The sequence below is a fragment of the Medicago sativa genome, chromosome 4 (genome assembly GCF_051527215.1).
Source record: "Medicago sativa cultivar Bolivia chromosome 4, Bolivia_mono, whole genome shotgun sequence".
Classification (NCBI taxonomy): Eukaryota; Viridiplantae; Streptophyta; class Magnoliopsida; order Fabales; family Fabaceae; genus Medicago; species Medicago sativa.
In genome coordinates this window covers 72,172,995-72,190,589 of record NC_140752.1, presented here as the reverse complement: position 1 = coordinate 72,190,589, position 17,595 = coordinate 72,172,995, and positions in this window count along the sequence as shown.

Sequence of the window (17,595 nt, the reverse complement as noted above, 5' to 3'; positions counted from 1 at the left end):
GGAGCGGGTGGCTAAACGGGTATCCACGGGTATCTGACTACCCTTTATTATATGGACACGGACACAGATTTGATTGTATCCATACTCACGGGTACTCATACCAGATAATAAATTAAGGGGGATGTATTGGATTAGGATTCTAAGGGATTTTAAAAGACTTTTTAATTATGAAAAAGTCTTGTGGTATTCAATCAAGACTCTTTGCAATTTAAAAAAAAGTCTTGTGATATTCAATCAAGATTCTTTGTCATTTTAAAAAAGTCTTGAGGTATTCAATCAAGACTTTTCATCACTTAAAAAAATCTCATGGTATTCAAAATCATTCAAATTTCAAAGGATTGTTTAATAAATTAGATTTTGATGGATTTTGTGGGATTTTCTAGTGAAATTTTAACAAGAAAAAGTCTTTTATGAAGACATAAGATTTCTTGAGATTGTTTTTCTTTAAAAGTCTACTGTCTCTTTCTTATCCCTTCTTCCTTCTCTCTTCCCCCTTCTCTCTCTCCTCTCTTTTCTCCATCCTCTCTCTCCCTTCTATCTTCGTCTCTATCTCTCTCTCTCTCTCCTCCCTTCTCGCTCTCTTTTCTCCCTTCTTTCTCTCTATCCCTTCTCTCTTCGTCTCTCTCTCCCTTCTCTCTTCGTCTCTCTCTCTCCCTTTCTCTCTCTTCTCCCTCTCTCTCCTCTCTTTTCTCCTTTCTCTCCCTCCTCTCTTCCCCCTTCTCTCTATCTCTCATAAAAATAAAATAAAAAATAAGAGTATGTATTGAAAATATCATGATAGAAAGTGTGTTGTAATCATTTCTTTTCAACGAGTCCTTAAAAATTCATAAAATCTTTTGAAATCTTATAAATCCATAGAATCCATTAAAATCCTTTAAAATCTTATGATGTAAATCCATTGAAATCCAAATTGAAACTCCTGATAGTCTTTTAAAATCATGAAAATCATTAAAATCCTACGAAGTCTTTTAAAATCTTTGAGACTTTTTTAAGCAAAAATTGTCCTTTAAAATCCTAATTCAATACACCCCCCTAAGTAAATTACTAAAATATTCTTATATATCTTATCCTATTACTTAAAGTCGCTAGCTTATTGAACAAAATTTTGCCGCCCACCTAAGATTCCTCATTAATAACCTATTTCTATTTTTAGTTTTTTTAATTCATCTTATTAAGTTTACCGTTTCCACTTCATTCATATCATAAAACATATCATATGGATTATGTAAGAATCATGAATCTTCTATGGATTATGTATGATTTATGAAATTTTGAATGGATTATGTATGGATGTTTAAAAGTTGAAGTTTTTCTGGTAATTAAAAAAAGTTATTATTTGTACAAATATATAAATAAATTCAAAAATCCATGGGTACCCATGAATACCTATGGATACCTCAATACCCACGGGTACCCGCATATTGGGTACCCACCAGGGTACGGGGCGAACACATGTATCATATTTATCCAACGGAGCGGGGACAAGTATCATACTATTCGTACCCATTAACATCCCTAACCCGTGTCCCTGGGGCACCGGTTAGCATTTCCCTTTAAAATAAAATAGCTGTGAAATTAATTCAACAAGGTTGCAATATATTTTTATTCTTGCCACTCCTTGGTTACAACAATTTGTGGTATTGTTGTGGGTTAAAGTAGCATGGCATGGACGAGTGCTTTCAGAGTAGGATGATCATTTTCAATAGAGTATATATTTTTTGTGTTTTGTCTTGTGTACTTTGCCTCGTTGGTAACACACAAATCTTCTATAAAACTTACTGTTTTAGATTTACCAAACGGTGTATTTAGGAAACTCATTACATTTATCTTCTTAAAATAAACTACCCATGATAATTGTGCATACTAATTAAAAGCAATTAAAAGCAAGGCGCATACTAAATTTGTGCAGTCGCTTATCCAAGGTTTAATAGTTTGACCAAAATTGGATAGTAGTTGATCTAGTTGCGATTAGATGATACTAGTATGGAGCCCGTGCCAAGCACGGGTAAATAATTCGCTATATATATTAGTAAATAACTTAAAAAAAGTAGTATCACGATGTGATTTAATTGAATGTATGTTTAAAAGGTTTTATATTGTCGATTTATATGAATTAAACAATTATTTGGCTTGGTGTCTGGTATTTAGTCTGTCATTGGCTTGGTGTTCCTTGCGTCTTCCCAAGCTCGGTAACGGACCATTACTTTCAGTTTATTCATTTGGCGGGTTTGTCGAGATCATCTCATTTTTATCTTAAGGTTATTTGGCTTGCTTGTATTTGGGCAATTTGGAAGGAAAAAAAGAATTGTGTCTTCAAAAATGCGGTAATTGATCCTCTCAGTATTGTTGAAAAAGTAAAGTTGAATTCCTTTTTATGGCTTTCTTCGAATTTTGTACCATTTTCGTTTGGTTTTCACGATTGATGGAGACACCAACTCCTTTGTATGGGCGTCATGTAAAGTTTATTTATTTATTTTGGTGGTGGCATCTTTGTTAGGTGCCTTTTGATTGTAACAGACCTTGGGTGATTCATCACTTTTAGCACATATTGTGATGAGTGAATCACTTTGCTTTTGAGCAATATACTCCATTTTGATTTGTTAAAAAAAAATAAAACAATTATTTCATGTCATAGATTGACCACACATATTTAAATAAATTTCAAATACAAATATTAATTGTTGTTCCTATTTCGTGGGGGTAAAATTTTCACTATGTACGGTGTCATTAATGGATGTGTAACCAAAAAAATATACTCGACTTTTTGAGTGTTAAATATAAAAGGTTTTTTGTCAAAAAAAATAAAAATACAAAAGGTTTATAATGCAATGTTTTCAATGTAATTGTATATTATTTTTAAATTTAAATGAACGTAATTAGTTTTTTTTACCGAGTATGAATGTAATTAATTATTAATTATATGATTGATATTAATGTAATTAATATTAATTTTATGATTGATATTTTTTGTATATAAACAAATAATGATTGTCAATAAAAACTCACACACAGTGTGAAGTAGCCAAAGTTGGAATTCATATCATGGGGTCTGGTTTAACAATTATGAGATTTTCGCTAGTTGGGGTATGATATATGGACTTAGGTATTAATTATATATTGCAACAAATAATTTATAAATTATGATGTCTAAATTAGGCAATAATTTTTTTTTTTACAATAAATTAGGCAATCATTAGAAGGTTAGTTCAATTTATTTTAAATATATTTTTAGTCTCTCTAAACATATTAAACATATCATAGAAACATTAATTTTTAAAATGTTTTTACATCATTCATTTCATCAATCATAGAGAAACTGTTTCAATTTTATTTTTTTTTACAAAAGGTTAGGTGAGATGAGGTTCAAGAGCTCATTAAGGTAATGACATGTCTCAAATATTAGATATTACATATTGAAGTAGATATAATAGTCAGAGGGGGGGTTGAATTGTGTCCCCTTTTAAAATTAAATATGCAACTAAAAAAGTAATTCTCGAGTTGACACTTGGAATGGTTAAGTTAAAAACTAACTTCAAAACGTTATGAAGTATGAGTGAAAAAACAATTTAATTTAATATAAAATAAATGTGTCTGTGTGTGTGTGTCGTGTTTACTGTAAGTAAAAGTATAAGGAAGAGAAGAAGAACACACAAGAATTTATAGTGGTTCACCCAACGTGGGTTAATCCCCTCCTCACAATCTTGTGATAATTTTCACTATGATGCTTGAGATAGGCTGTGTTTGGTGACACAAAAAAGTTAGCTTATAGCTTGTTGGACTAGCTTATGAGCTTATTTTGATAGAATAAGACGTGTTTGGTAAAAAGCTTTTCCCACTAGCTTATAGCGTTTTTTGAAAAGCTATTTCAAGTAGTTTTTGAGCTTTTAGCTTGTAGCTTTTCATATTTTCTTCCAATTTTAACCTTTTATTTATTTTATTTTATTTTATTATAATAAAAAAAATACCCACAATCTTGTGGTAACTGTCCACGTTACCCTCCCTCAAAAAAAAAAAAACTGTCCACGTTACCCATGTCATATATTATGGTTTATTTTTAAATTTTCTTGTTCACTTTTTGTTTGTTTTTTTGACCTTGTTCATAATTCATATAATAAATAATTTTATATAAAACTTACAATAAATAGTGAAGCAAGTTTAGTTAAATAAAATTCATAAAAAAATGTTTTGTTAAATAAAAAATATCAATTAAATTTATATATACGTTTATCATTTTAAAGATGAAAATAATTTGAAATATATTTAAATCTTTAAAAAGAAATCATTTTAGAGATGAAAATAATTTGAAATATATTTAAATCTTTAAAAAGAAATACGTTAAGTAATAAAAATTATATATATCATTTATATTAAAAATAAAACAAGCAAGTCCTTTTACGTCATTTTATATTTATCAGTCACTTTAACGGCTAATTTTACCAAACACTTTTAATTTTAATAAGCTAACTTTTCAGCTATAAGCCACCAGCTATAGGCTAGCTTTTCAGCTATCAGCTAGCTTATCAGCTATCAGCTAGCTTATAGCTTATTTTTACCAAACACACCCATACTCTCTCAAATCTCAAACCTTACAATCTTGTTTACCTGAACAATTACAACATGTACTCTCTAAGCCTCGACAGACTTACAACCTTGTTTGCTAAGTCACACCAAACTTTACAACTTTCTGCTCAACCTAACACTTTAATACCCTTAAAGTTCGATGAGACTTTTCTTTTACAATGATTTGGAAGTTTGAATGAAATCAGACAAGAGAAAGAAGAAGAATGGAGGGGGAAGACTATCTTTGAAAAGATAAGAAAGAAGTTTGATTCAAAGTCTTAGAGATTTTAATAATCTTTAGAGTTAATTTGTGAAATTAAGTTGCTATGAAACTTTTAAACACTTTTAATAAGTTGTTTTTGTATGCTTGTTAGCAATGCGTATAATGCTGAGCCTTCCACTCCTTTTATAGAGTTTCTAGACCTCTTGTAGCCGTTGGAGTGTGACCAATAGTCTTGTGTTGCACGTGTCTTGGGACCCACTAACTATTGCTTGAAAATCTGGGTGAACATTTTGAACTGAAAAGACTTCAGAATGTTGTTGTGTTCACCAGGATATTGTTCCTGCATTCATATGGATAAATGCCATATGTGTTTATAAGTTTCATCATATGAATATCACATGAATTTAATGGCTTGTCCATGAGTATGTTTTTCATACATACTTCAAAATGTTGCTGGACAGAAGCCTTTCTAGATATGGTCTTGGAACTTGTGCAGGAGAGGGAAAAGTGGAACTGTCACTTCATGCTCATGCTTTAGAGGATTTGGTTTGCTTTTATTGTACCAACTCCCTTATGTGTCGAATCCTTATTGAATCAGACTTGTAGTTGCTTTTTTTTTCACCAACTGTATTGTTCATGTCAGATAAAGCATGTAGCTGGATTGAACTTTATGAACTCGAGAGACTTCAGAATGTTCCTTTTGTTTCACATAGAATGATTTATAAGACTCATATTTGATGTAATCAAATCCTAATAGTAAAACATCAATGAAGTGTAGTGGGAAAAACATCTACGATGATATTCTTGATGAAATATTCCTAATGTTTTTGTACTTCAAATGTTCATGGTCTTGAATGAACATTGAACATCCCCTTTTGACTTTAATCAAATAAATGCCTTTATTCCTTGATTGATCTAAGTCAATGTACTTTACTGGGCTTTTATTTATGTCACGTGCGCCTTGCATATTCTTCATTTTGTTCATGAATTTCTAGGCTTTGTTCTTGATGTTAATAAGAACAATCTTCTGAACTCTGTCCAACCTTCTGAACTCAATTTAACTTTTTGAACTCTGACTGAGTTCATAAGTTTTTATGTCCTTTGATTTCTTGTATCTTGGTATGATTTAAATTGTGTTCCTGTCTTAGTTAAACACTCAATAGCACAAATTAAATACCAAGAAATTAATCAAAATTCATTAATTCCTTAATCATCAAGATTTGTTTTCTTTAAAATCAATTAGGAATTTTGTCTCAATACATAATTTTGTACTCATTGTTAAACTTAGCATATGTAATATTTTTGCAAAAATACGCCGACGTACTGTATATTATTATTTGTTGACATAATGTATTTTATTAATCATAAAAACTAAACTAAAATTTTTGTATTTTTTATATATAATAGTCAGTGTCAGATGTATACACCTAGACTGTGAATGCAAACGTTAATTTTTTTGCGGGTGTGTATAAATATAGTTTGGGCTACAGAAATGCCGATTGTTATTTGTTTTTATTTTTTACAAAACCAATGGTCTAATGTAAATATTGTATTTTAGGGTAAGAACGATGTAAAAACAAGTTTCGCGTATTGTTATACCAGAAAAGTGCATCAATTAAAAGTCAATGGCAGGAGGACCTGCTTATATAGAAATTGCATGTCATGTAATGACCAGTACGCCTTACAAAGAAATTAAAAAAAAAACGACTTCCAAACAATACACAACTTTAGTTTTCTAAATTATAGCAACAACAAATTCTAAAACATAACCAACGATCATTCTTTTTGAAGAACTTCACGATACACAACATTTGTGGTCTCCTTCCAAACATTATTATCTTCATCCAAGATGAGCAGCTTCAAACATTTTCTAGAAGTAACTTGAGAGACAGCGACATAGAGTTGTCCATGTGTGAACACGGGCTTAGGAAGATAAACTTCCACTCGAGATAAAGATTGACACTGACTTTTATTTATTGTCATTGCAAAACAATGCGTCAATGGAAATTGCCTGCGCCTAAATTTGAAGGGTAGTTCTGGATCACTCGGAATAAGATTCATCATAGGAATTAATACCCTGGTACCTGCCCTTTTCCTGTAATTACGGTAGCAGCTATCGTGCTCTTCCCTAGATGTGTAACTGTCAGCCTCGTACCATTACACAGTCCATTGGCCTAATCGATGTTTCTCATCAGCATAACTGGACATCCCACCCTTAGTTTCAACCGGTGATTTGGAATTCCAGAGCTCTTAATACCATTAAGAAATACTGTTGTGAACCAATCGCTTTGGACATCAGAATTTTCACCCGATCGACAAACAGAATTAGAGCTTAAATACTCTTTCTCTTCACCTGGAATCAGTGACATCATATATTCGTTAACATGCTCAACTGAACCAAGCGTTGGTGCGAGTATTCCCCTTTCTTGGAAAAATAGCGGGTCACCAAGGTTATCATTCAAATCGGGATACACAAAGTCTATAAGTGACATCAACAGATTTGTTGTGTCCGATATGAGCAAATCTTCAGGAATTTCTACCTTTATTTCACCATTCTCGTCCGAAGCGTCGTTGTCGTCTCCAATTGATAGTATCCACTTGCCAAAATTAACAATTTCTTCCTGCTCTACAGGTACCGAAGATGCACCCAATCTCATATTAAGAGTAAGCCTCAACACATTACAATAAGCCCATATATTTGATGAATTGATTAGGGCATCAACAATATCCTGCCTCGTTCCTTTTTGGACAACATGCAATATTTTCCTGAAATCACCACCTAAAACTACTGTCATTCCACCAAAAGGTCTAAACTCGTTTAGGGGATCATTCTTGGACATGATATCACGCATTGATCGGTCAACTGCCTCAAAACACCATCGGTGCATCATTGGAGCCTCATCCCAAATTATCAACCTTGCAGCACGCACCAGGTCTGCCCTAGGACTATCCTTTTCCATCGTAAGCGATGATGCCTCATTAATCTCAATAGGGACTGTCAGCATCGAGTGCGCGGTTCTTCCACTTGGTAATAGAAGAGCCGTTATACCGATGGATGCAACATTCAATACAATTAATCCCTTCGTTCTAACAATCGCCGACAATGCTTTCCATATAAAGGTTTTTCCAGTACCACCGTAACCATATAAGAAAAAGAAACCATCGTCGTCAGAACCAACGGACTCCATGACCTTGTCATGCACACATCTTTGTTCATCAGTCAACATCAATAGCATATCAGCGTGTGTCTTTTCCAGTTAATCTTAGTTGTAATTTAGCTCATCAACGATAAGCTTGTTTGTTAAAGTTGGCATGTCTGTTGCGTTTGGCCTGGGCATAGATTTGAAGTCAGTAAGCGACCGTCCGTTTTCCTGAAGTAGCATTTCAATTTCAATCAAACACAGGTTCTTCAAGTCATCGTCTCTGATACACAGATTTTCATATTAAATGTAAAGTCACAAAATTAATATTAACACCTTTGCATGCATATGTGTGCACGTTGAAGAGAAAGAAAAAATATTAGCTTTATATGAGAATCCTTTATATTTAAACATATTAGCCTAAAAAATGTGGAAAATTTTGAATGGTATCGTAGAGTTAGTAACTCTTAGTTTGTTCTTTACTATATCCTAAACAAAGTTCCTCTTAACTACTTAAACTACTCTAATCAGCATGTACTATATCCTAAAAAACACACCCCTTGAAAACAACCTTGTCATCAAGGTTGGAATGTGATAAATTTATTAATGTGTAATATTCTTCAAATGTATCACCCTTATCCCTATTTTTTATTAGTGAAATATTGTTTTTCTTCACATCTTCAACAATAACATGAGTAGTTTCTCTCCACTTCCTTTGCATAAGCTTTTCATTTTGAGAAAAAGAGAGATAACTGATCTCAGAACCATTTGAGATAAATTATTTGTCTAAGAAACTTTTATAAAAATATTTGTCTCGTCCATGTCATTTGCACCCTGATGCTAAACTCGTCATCCCAGAATTCTAAGCAGTATTTGACTTGTGTTGCTTCAAAAACAACAACAAAGGAGTACGCAAAGAAAAGTGTAGTGGAGACAACACTAACAAAGCATATATCAGTGGAGACATGTTTTTACTTTGAAGTTTTATGTTACCTCTTAATGCATTTTAAGTGCAGCTTTTCCTTTTAAAGTTGCATAATGACACGCCATATGTTCTAATTCTCATTAGTGACAATTACAACATGCTGTGACCTTAAAAAAAAAACATATCATTATAACCAAGTTGCTTGGGCTCTAGTGGCAAAGAGCTACTTCCAAGGACGTACCCGGGGAATACCGGGATCGATTCTCAGGGGGAACAACGCTTGGCCAGTGTGCATGCCTCTACACATGATCCGGATTAGTCGCCCACCATTGGTGGGTCAGAAATCGGTGCGAAATCAAAAAAAAATATATCATTATGTCTTGAAACATGCCTATTTTCACTTCTGTCTTTGTCATAAACACTAAAAATGATAGTAAGAGAATATATACAATGCAACGGAAAAAATGATATTAAAGTTACGTGTCAATTCTTAATCAAAAAAGCTTCTTTCAGCTTAACTCAAACTAAAAAAATAATCTTATTTGTAAAGGATTTCCCAAGCCATTATTTATTTAACACGAAAATAAATAGATGTAGGAACTGCTACAAAATGATGTCATGAATGCTCACTAATCTAGATAACGTGAAAAATTAATCAATTAAAGAACAGAAAATGTGAACAAATTAATCAAGATATACATAGTGGAAAGCAATATATGACAGTTTTGTGGAGTTGACAATAGGTCATGCATTAACCTTATGATGTTTGCATTATCTGTGGGTGTGAAAATACAATCGGCTATATTTTTGAAGCCTATATTTTTTCGCATAATATGAACGTTAAAATACAATCGGCTATTTACAAAAAAAAAATCGATGAAATGACATTAAATTGATTCATATTTATTTTTTTTCGGGTAAATTTGACAATAATATATTAATTAGCAGCGTGACATGTCTAAATAAAAAAACACTAAAAAAATCAACGTTAAACAAACATAAAAAAACAACTTACCAATCAAGTAATCCGTATCATATTGAGATTGAAAGATTTCGGGAGGGTCACCGATCACATAGATGCTAGCAGGAACAAACTTATAATCGCACTGTTTTATTTTCGTACCATATTGAAAGTTAATCTTATGAGGGTGTCTCGTTGTCTTATATGATCCCACATTTGAGGCAACACCAAAATTCCCAATGGAGAAGACACGGTCCTCGCTCAACTCTTTCTCATACTTGTATATGAGTGTACTTCTAACAGACGCATTGATTCGATCACCTTATCAAATAAAAAAGCAATTTTAATATAGATATTAAAAACATTATACACCATACATATGTGATACAATTAATTTACTTAAAAAAAATGGATCTCATAAAAGATCACGGTTTGGAGAAAAACATTTTATACCATTACATATGTGATATAACTAACTTAAAAAAGGGATATCATAAACTCTCAGGATTCGGCTCATTAAATTTAAATGCGGATAAAAATATCGTGAAAACAAAAAAAAACAAATGGACAAATAAATATAATAGAAAAGTTAATATTAGATTATAAAAAATAAAATGTAAATAAATCAACCATGATTCGACCATCGACACTCCAAGTTTCTTGATGCGAATGGGAGATATCGGAAACGAATTTGATTGGCATCATTTTTATTGATCAAAATCAGAAATAATCTAATATAATTGCGGTTAAAAAAAATAGAAACAAAAAAAAAGACTAAAAAAAAAAAGACATTAGAACCATTTCTAAGGAGAAAGGAAGTTGGTCCTTTTTTCATATCCCTCACAAACCAAAGGCGAACTACTCGAACCCTGATAGTCCAATTTTCTTTAGAAGGGGATATATCAGAGATCAAGTCAATCTTCGGGGCCATTTCGATTTAATAGAGAGACACAAAAAGTACGCAAGAAAAAGGGAATTGGATCCTCTCCTTCAAAATTTATCTCCTTCTCTCTTCTTCACTTAATATTAGCCATTAGATGGATATAATAAAAGAAAAAAAAACATAAATAAACAACCTAAAACAGCACACTCTGAAACAAACTGGGCGGGGTTTGTCCTCGTGAGCTTAACTCAGTTGGTATAGACAATGCATAATATATGCAAGATCCGCGGTTCAAACTCAGGCCACCGCCAAAAAATTGGGCGGGGTTTTACTACTCCGGAAGCTTCTTCATCTTCCCTTCTAAAGGTCTGCTCTCTCAATCTACGAAAATTGCGGCCACAGTATTTTCATTTATATGTTTGCTCACTTCTTCACTCTCTTGTATTATTAAATATATGCATTCAACTAAAACCCTTCGCATTCAACTAAAACCCTTCAACACTATCTAATTTTATTTGTCCTAAAATATACAAAGAAAATCCAATTAATGCAACCCTTCAGACCAATATTGCAAAGCTTCATAACTGTATCGTATCCTCTCTACAACTATAACAACAACTCAGCTAGTAATTGAGTCACAATTTGTTAAGTGTGCTAAAAGATCACTTTCTTTTAACAACTCTTTTTTTGGTTGCCCGTTTTTCTGCTGAAGATTACTACGTGATTAAACTCAATTATATGTCATTTTTGCATACCATGTTGGTAAGACAACACCAAGAGGCCAAGCCTACTCAAATATTGATTTGTCAATTCGTGGAGTTTCACATTTTCAGATATTTTCTCTTGAAAAAAAAAAACAACCCTCTAATGAAAGTTATGCAGATTTATGAATTTTTTCATATTTAAATATCTACAACTCTTTAGATTTTTTGCGAAAAACTCTTTTTAAATTGTAAATGTTAAATTGTAGAAAAGTTTATCTTCTTTTGATGAACAACTCTTTTTAGATTGTGTGAATATTATCATCTATTTACTACAAATTTTGTTAGAGCAAATTATTCTCACCTCATTTAAGAGAAGCTTGAACCATAGTTCATTCCTCTCTTATGTTAAAAGATACACTCCCTTTCCTTAAAAGAAGTTTGAGTTACATTTCCCTCGTATTATAATACAAAAACATGTCTTGCTCCAAGTCCATATTATAAAAACATTGAATTTTTAATAAGACTTAATTGGGAAAAAGGGAGTTACTCGAGATAGATAAGACCTAAAAGGTTTCACATAACATACCAGCACGCACAAAAATCAAGCAAAAAAAAAAGTGGTTTGTAAATGCTTTCAACTAACTCTTGGTGCTATCGCCGTCAAGCGAGGCGTTGAAACAATCAAATAATGAGTGATAAAAAAAACAATGAGAGTGATTAAGAGATAGAGCAATTACATGTTTGAAAATTAATCATGGTAGAATAAATTGAACCTAAATGCCGCATATTTTTTAATGAGTAAATCAAAGGTATTTTTTTTTTAACAAATCAAAGATATTTTTCTTGCACTACAGCGGAGATTAATCATCTCGAGATACTAAGATTCATATAAGAGGTTCATCTCCTCTAACAAATGTTTTTAATACGCACCGATGAAAAAAAAAACCTAAACAAAATGATTAAGGAGTCCAATATATCTACCATTTATGTCACACTATATATGTTGGTTGAATACCTCATTTTAAAGATATAAAAAATCAATTAAATGAATGGGAATTAATTTCTTTGTTTTTGAATCTCACCAAATCAATTTGAATGAAAGTCAATTAATGGGAATTAAATCGCTATTTCCAATAGCACAAATTATGTTGCATGCAAAGAACTTGGAGAGTTGTCGAGAGTATAAGACATTGGAATCCGAGTTATCCGTTGTCAGTATACTTTGTAAACTACCGTATGATTCTTGATTTTATGATGTTGTAGTAGCTTTAGATGTTTTCTGAGTTGCCTCGCAAAACGATGTAATTTGGGGAAAATGTAATATTTCAAATTTCATTGATTATATATAAATTATGTCAATAGTTAGAAATTACATTAATTGTGATATATACATCCAACTGAAAATATCAAATATGCTAGTATATCCGCCAGTATATGCCCGCTAATACAAAGCCCCCTGTTCTTTTTGGATCAGCTCTCCCACTGTTGCAGTTCTTTTTTTGGATAATCTTTTAAGACTAATATATCTATATCATTAAGACAAAAAGAATAAAGTTAAGCTCAATAAGTCCCAATAGAAAATAAATGAAGAAAACAAACTAAAATAAATATTTATATTTCATGAAAAAGTAAATGAATAAATTATAAATCAAAGACGTGCAAAGAATCATGAAGATATAAGAATATAAACGAAAAAAACAAATGGATAAAAAAATATAATAGAAAAGCAGATATAAGAATATAAACAAAAAAAAAATGTAAATAAATCAACCATGATTCGACCATCGATACTCCAAGTTTCTTGATGCGATTGGGAGATATCAGAAACGAATTCGATTGGTATCATTTTTAGTGATAAAAAAACAGAAATGATCTAATATAATTGCAAATAAAAAAATTGAAACAAAAAAAGACTAAAAAAATAAGACATAATAGAAAAGTGGATATAAAAATATAAACAAAAAAATTGAGTTAAACAACATTATTGTCCATTAGAATCATTTCCAAGGAGAACGGAAGTTGGTCTTTTTTGATATCCCTCACAAACCAAAGGCGAACAGCTTGAACCCTGATTTTCTAGCTTTCTTTAGAAGGGATATATCAGAGATCAAGTCAGTCTTTGGGCCATTTCGATTTAGTAGAGAGATAAGAAAAGGACGCAAAGAGAAAGAAATGAAATAGAAAGAGAAGGAGTTGTGGTGTGAAGAAAGTGTTGGTTAATAGGTCTAATTTATAATAGATTTTAGAGGACAATTATGTAAAACAACCACACTTAACTCGACCAATCAAATTCGAGCTCATGTCTTAGCTATTAAGCAAAATATAATAATTTTTTTCTGGTTTTGATTGAATGATATCAATAGGACTGTAGCCGAAAAAAAATTAATAGATATAAAGTTGTTTTTTTTTTTGGCTCGGATCGTAAAGAAAGGGGTGTAATAAACCACACAAATTGAAATAAATAAGTCTAAGGTTGAAAAAAAATTAATAGATATGAAGTTGCTTTTTTTTTTTCCGGCTCGGATCGTAAAGAAAGGGGTGTAATAAACCACACAAATTGAAATAAACAAGTCTAAGGTTTATTTTTCCTTAAAAAAAAGTCTAAGGTTTATTTTAGAATGTTTTAATATGATCTTAATGGTGATTAGCAAGGAATATGTTTAAGGATCCGTTTCAATAATATACCATTCAATCCCAATTAATTCCAAAACTTTTTTTTTTCCAGTCAAATAAAATAATACACATCACAATGAAATAATATCTTCTCCAATAGCCATGATGCTACCATTTCTACTTTGGTTTCATTGCATCGTATTTTTTTTCCCAATCAGCCAAAACAAAAAATATATTATAATTGAAATATGATATTATTTTAAACAATCTGGTTAAATTTCATTTTTTTTTAATTTACTTCATAAAAAAACACTCCTTGATATTAGTTATAAAATATATAATAATAAAATTGTCTCTCAATATTATTATTACATTACCATCATGAATAATAAGAATAAAAGTTAGTTTATTTCATCAGTTTCTTTAGTTCATAAAAAAAATGGATTGGCCAAAACTCAAAGAATTTGATAGGGTATCAATGTTACAATAATACTTTGTATTAGAAAAATTATTATTAAATTTATATAATATAGATTTTCATGTTATAACTGAAATATCATATTATATAAAACAATCTCGTTAAAATTTCATTTCTTAATATGATAACTAAACACTACATTACACGATTATACAAATAATATAATAATACAATGTCATTGGTCTTCCAAAAAAAAATATTGAATTGTAACATTTCCATAAAAAAAATAACATATAATAACACAATTTAATTGGTCTTCCAAAAAAAAATATTGAATTATAACATTTCCATAAATAAAACATTAGAATAGAAGAAGATTAGAGCGCCACATGTCGCTCTTTGAATGAAACCTTAAAACCTTTAAAAATGGTGACACTTGTCAAGAAAAGAAGAGAAGAGGCCTTGGAATAGGTGGTAAATTTATATTATATAGATTTAAACGCTAATGATAATTATAATTAGTATTTCCTTAAATAAATGTGTTATTTATATATGGCAAGTAATACAAAATGTGGCCTATTAATCAATATGATTTACTACAATATATGCTAGTGAATTCTCATTCAGTTAAATTTCCCTCCAAAAATTCTCATTCAGTTAAATTTCCCTTCAAAAATTCTCTTTCAGTTAAATTAGAAATAAAATTACTTTATAATGTTATAATAAAAAGTTACTTTATAGAACCACATTCACATCTCTATTATATATATTTGCCTTATTTTTTTGAGAAGTACACTTGTCACTCAATCTTGCTTAACCTCATTAATTGCTCTTACACAAATACACAATTGTTCTCACAGTTGATCATGATTGGTTTCTACCACATTTACATTAATCCACATCAGCACATTGATTGTTGTTAAAAGCAAATCATGCATATCTTTTCTCACATAAAGAACAATCAACTCATTTTTATTATTTGAGCAACAATCGTGGGTAGGTTACTCCTTCTCTTTTGAATTCTTTCTATATTTTTCTTTCAAATTATTCAAGTGCTCCTTCAAATCAAAATAAAAGAGAGAGAGCTCTCTATTCATTCCAAGTATGTGTCTCCCTCACCTCTCTAATCCGCTCCCCATTTTCTCTCTTTTGACTCGCTCTCTTTCTTTTTCATTTTTTCTCCTCTTCAATCTCCCATTCTTTGAAACCATTCTTGGGCCCAAATTTTTTTGATAAAATCTATGACCACACACAACATTTTTTACGAGGAAATGAATATTTTGTAGTTTTATTTTTGTCTTAAATTTGTTTTATTCTCTATTTCTTTGTCTGTGTTCCCATTTTAACCTAATTTTTATTTTATGATGATTCAAGATTATTGAGTTTTGGTTTTATGTTTACCTTTTTACTAGAGCATCGATCTTAATATGGAAGATATTTATATAAATTATTTTGGTTAACATGATGCTTTTTAATTAATTTTTTTAGAGGAATTTGGGAGTCCATCGTAGATATTCGCGTTATAATGTGTATGATCATTTTGCCGCTAAGTTCTTTGGGAAATTGTCTTGCTGGTGTTAGTAAATATGTTGGAATGGTAAATGATAAATAAAAAGTAGTCCATGTTGAGTGTATGAATCATGATGAAAAACTTAACAAAATGTAATTATATGAAAAAATATTTATACTAAAAAATATAGTTAGAATTAATTTCAAGCTCTTTTTTGATATTTTTTTATGAAGAAAAATAATAATTCTACTATATCAATTCAAAAAATTGTTTTTTTATTGTGTAGGAAGAGTGATTTTATTGTGAAACATACCCATTTACGATAAAACAATCAATCGTTAGCATTTCATTTCACTGATTATTTTTTAAATGGCATTTTTTTTAGATAAAAGATCCCTACTCTATCATATTTTTCAAGAATATTTTTAAAAATAAAAAACAGTTCAATATTAAAAAATAATAATTTTTTATTGTGATATATACACACACACGCGCATATATATATATATATATATATATATATATATATATATATATATATAGGATCAAATGACACCATGGTGTCAAAATTTGTTTGACACCAAATCTTATCCATTCATTACATTTAATCCAAAGGTTAAAAATTATCCCTAATATAATTCTCCTACACCAATTTCTTCCTCTATCATCTATTAAGAAAAAATGGAAAACATTTATGGTCATAAATTCATTATCAATCATTGTTTTTTTTCTGTCATTTTTTATTACTTATTTTTTTTATTGAGCATTGTTATGAGTGACACGAAAAGGAAGAATATAACATGTGCAGTTTTTGTACCAAAAATAAATAAAATAACATGTGCAGTTTTTAAAAAATAAAAAACCAATTTGTCCATTATGTGTGGAAATCAACGGACTACATAAACTCAGCATTTCGTCTTTTTACTATTGGTAGCAACCATCATTTCGTCTTTTTACGTTTTAATTTAATTTTTTTACAGAAGACATTGAAGCATACCGTTGTTGAGAGGTAGTTAAGCTTAAACATGACGAGTGGTAAAACAATTTAATTAGCAGCAATTTTTTGAGAGGCAGTTAGCAACAACGGTGAAAGAAAAATAATCATTTTAGTGTTTTGATTAAATGGGTGACTTTTTTAATACAATTTATTTAATTATCGGTGGTGATGGCTGATGACTGACCCAATCAACCGTAAGTATGATTTTTTTTAACCCTAAGCAAGAATAATAAGTGGTAAAAATGGGGAAAAAATGGAAATGATTGATAAAGAATTTATGATAAAGATTTTTTTAATTAGGTGATAAAGAGAGAAATTGGTGTAGGAGAATTATATTATGGATAGTTTTTAACCTTTGGATTAAATGTAATGAATGGGTGAGATTTGGTGTCAAACTAATTTTGACACCATGGTGTCATTTGATCCTATCCCATATATATATATATATATATATATATATATATATATATATATATATTATTTTATACACATTTAAATTTTAAAAAGGGAAGTTTTTTTCTTGAAATAAAAATGTTACATATTAAATAAAGACAAATTAATTTGTAAAATAAGAAATTGAACTTTTTTAGGCATTAATGATGATTGATCAAGTCTTTGATGATATTTGATTGCATAAAGATTCATTTCAATTTTCATGACC